This window comes from Nicotiana sylvestris, chromosome 5, assembly GCF_000393655.2.
Source record: "Nicotiana sylvestris chromosome 5, ASM39365v2, whole genome shotgun sequence".
Classification (NCBI taxonomy): Eukaryota; Viridiplantae; Streptophyta; class Magnoliopsida; order Solanales; family Solanaceae; genus Nicotiana; species Nicotiana sylvestris.
This window is the reverse complement of record NC_091061.1, coordinates 111622969-111627207: the sequence shown is the minus strand read 5'-3', so window position 1 is coordinate 111627207 and position 4239 is coordinate 111622969.

Here is a 4239-nt window from a genome sequence, read left to right as displayed (position 1 = left end):
TTATATTTACTATCTAAACAATATAAATGTAATTCGTCAACGCTTTTGTAATACAAGGGATGAATACACTAAAATAGACTCTAACATGCTATATATGTAGTTAAAGTAGTACAACGAAGTGTGTTATATATATATATATATATATATATATATATATATATAGAGAGAGAGAGAGAGAGAGAGAGAGAGATAGATATAGATATAGGTCGAGACATTTTATTTTTAATATTCAACGATGCATATGAGTAGGTTATAAGTAGATGAATCAATTTACACACAGATATATTTGATGAAAAATTATATATACTAATTAGGATCTTGACAAGTCTATCGATCCCTAGAAGAACCCGAGGTCGGGTTCTTTTAGGGATTGATAGACTTGTCAAGATCCTAATTAGTATATATAATTTCTTTTTAATCTGTTATAATTGATTCATTGACTTATAACCTAGTGATGAATAAATGCAATTCATTAACTCTGTTATAATACAAATAATGAATACATTAGCATATACTATAATATGCAATATATGTAGTTAAAGTAGCACGAAGTGTGTGTATTATATATATACACACACTAACATATATTATAACAAGTTGTATATACGTTATAGTATTACAGTGAAGTGTTTGTGTGTGTGTGGGGGGGTCTATATATATATAGTCGTATATATATATATATATATATATATATATATATATATATATATATATAAGAACATGAAGCGCTAGGAACACAGGGTCGGGTTCTTTTAGGGATTGATACACTTGTAAATTGATTCATCGACTTATAACCTAGTGATGAATGAATGTAATTCATTAACTATGTTATAATACAAATAATGAATACTATTATATCAATTAATAGAATAATATTATATTGGTTTATCAATTCATAAATTATTCATACGTAGTAATGTATAAGATTGATCATCAATTATAATATAGTTTATGCGCGTGTATGAAATTACTCATATACTTAAATATAACTTAAAAAATTCTTTTACATACATGCTATTATAATTTATTAAAAGTAATTACCTAGTTAATACAATTTTTTTTAAAGATTATGCTTATAGTTTATAATTATTTATAATAATTGTAGTTAAATGAAATAAATATTTATAGCTAATAAGAATTTTTTATAGCATATAATATTTAAAAACTAAAAAATAAAAAAAAAGATTATTTAATTTTTTCTTAGAAATAGCGACCAACGTTGGTCGCTATTTTGGTCAAACGGTCAAAACTTAATTACCGACCAAAAATAGCGACCAACGTTGGTCGCTTTTTCTAATAACAGACTCAAAAACGGATTCCACCCCATTTCTCTTATTTTCGTCCCCAAAATTTCCCCAACTCCCTCTCAACACCTTCCCCTCCCCTTCTCTATTTCCCTCACACAAATCCCATTCCCCCACCCCGCGCCACCACTACAACCGTCGGACTGCCGCTGCCCACGCCACCACTGCCGCCCCCCTCTCTCTCCTTCTCCACTTAAAAAAACCTAGGTTTGAATTATAACCTTGAATCTTTGTTATTTCTAGTTTTTGTTTCAATTATTTCAATATTGTAGTTTATTGTTTCAATTAGTATTTCAATTCTTTGAACATTGTATTTTATTGAGGATTAGGGTTTAGGTCTTGTTTTAATTAGTTTTGTTAATTAATTTTATTAACTAATTAGTTTAATTAGTGTTGAATTTAGTTTAGTTGGATTTGAATTATACTTTGTATTGTCTTGATAGTTTAGTTAGAATCTAGGGTTTAGGATATGAATTGAACCTTTAGGATATGAATTGGACTTTTAGTTTATGAATTGAACTTTTAGTTTATAAATTGAGTATTTTAGGATATGAATTGGACTTTTAGTTTATGAATTGAACTTTTAGGATATGAATTGGACTTTTAGTTTATGTATTGGAATTTTAGTTTATGAATTGGACTTATAGTTTATAAATTGTAATTTTAGGATATGATTTGAACTTTTAATTTATGAATTGAACTTTTTGGATATGAATTGAACTTTTAGTTTATAAATTGAAATTTTAGGATATGAATTGAACTTTTAGTTTATAATTGAGTAGTTTAGGATATGAATTGGACTTTTAGTTTTTGAATTGAACCTTTTGGATATGAAATGAAATTTTAGTGTATGAATTGAATTTTTTGGATATCAATTGAACTTTTAGTTTATAAATTAAAATTGTAGTTTATAAATTGAAAATTTAGGATATGAATTGAAATTTTAGGATATGAAACTAATTAACTAAAAAAAGATTAGTATATGAATTAACTAAATTAATTTGTTCTTGTTTTATTTGTATAGAGGGAACCTCGTACTTGGATGTACAATAGGAATTATCCTAATCGACAGGGATTGCGGGAGGATTTTATAGAAGGTGTTGATGACTTTATTAGACATGCAATGTCACTTCCACCATACAGAAGTGAAGGAGTAATTAGGTGCCCTTGTGTTAGGTGCGACTGTATGAAGTTTGGAAAACCGGAGGGAGTTAAGCTTCATCTTTATAGGAAGGGGTTTATAGTGAATTACTTTGAGTGGACTAATCATGGAGAGATCGATTGTAGCCAGGGATATTTCATAACATGGTTGTGGGTGAAAGTAGTAGGTCGGTGGAGAATACAAATCGTGATTCTAGAATTCATGATATGGTTACGGATGCTTTTGGGATGCGCTTAGGGGGTAAGCCCAATGAAAATGTTGAACAAACTCTTAATGACGCAAAATATTTTTATGAACAGTTAGAGGAAGCTAGTCATCCACTATGTAAAGGAAGTCCGCACTCTGAGCTGTCTGTTGCAGTTAGATTACTAAGTATCAAATCTGATTGGAATATTTCTCAAGCAGTCATGGACTCTTTTATTGACCTTATGAGTGAACTAGTTGACCCTAATATCAAATTACCTGGTGATAGAGATTAGTTTCTAAGTTAGGACTTTCGTCAATGAGAATTGATTGTTGTGAAGATGGTTGCATGTTATATTATAAAGATGATGCAACTTTAAACAGTTGTAAATTTTGCGAAAAAACTCGTTTCAAGAGGCTTTCCAGCGGGAATATGGTCGCTATCAAGGCGATGCATTATTTACCTCTTATACCTAGGTTAAAGAGGTTATATGCGTCGATGAGTCTGCTCCTCATATGAGATGACACTTTGAAAATAGAAGACCACGTGGTGTTATGTGTCATCCTTCAGATGGAGAAGCTTGGAAGCACTTTGATAGGACATATCCAGATTTTGCTAGTGAACCAAGGAACATTCGGTTAGGTCTGTGTGCGGATGGCTTCATGCCTTTTTCTGTATCTGCGACACCATATTCATGTTGCCCTTTCTTTCTTACACCTTATAATCTACCACACGAGTTGTGCATGACTAGTCCATATATATTCTTAAATTGTATTATCCCCGGCCCACGTAATCCGAAAAGTTTGATTGATGTATATTTGCAACCTTTGATTGATGAGCTAAAACAATTGTGGTACGATGGTGTTGAAACATATGACATATCAACCAAGCAGAATTTCAATTTGCGTGCTAATTTAATGTGGACAATTAATGATTTTCCTGCGTATGGAATGTTGTCTGGGTAGATGACTGCTGGGAAGCTAGCTTGTCCTTACTGCATGGAAAATAGTAAAGCGTTCACTTTGAAACATAGCCGAAAGCAATCATGGTTTGATTATCATCGTCAATTCTTGCCTCCTGATCATGCATTTAGAAGGATGAAAAATGCATTCAAAAAGAATAAAATGGAATATGATTCTCCACCTCCGATACTTTCAGGTGAGGAAATTTGGGAGAGGGTCCATAACTTCAGTAAAGTTACTGAAGCTCCACCTTATAGATTCCCCGGATACGGTATTACTCATAATTGGACAAAATAGAGTATATTTTGGGAGTTGCCTTATTGGAAGGATAATCTTCTCCATTACAACCTTGATATCATTCATATTGAGAAGAATTATTTTGACAATTTTTTCAACACAGTGATGGATGATAAAGGTAAGACAAAGGATAACCCGAAGGCTAGAATGGACTTACAAGAATATTGCAGGCGGCCTGAATTATACTTGCAGACCGAAAACAATGGTAAGATATTCAAGCCCAAAGCAAGTTAAACATTCACTTTGGAGGAAAGACGGAAAATTTGTGATTGAGTAACGAAAATGAAGATGCTTGAGGGTTATGCATCGAATCTTGGAAAAAAAGTTAAT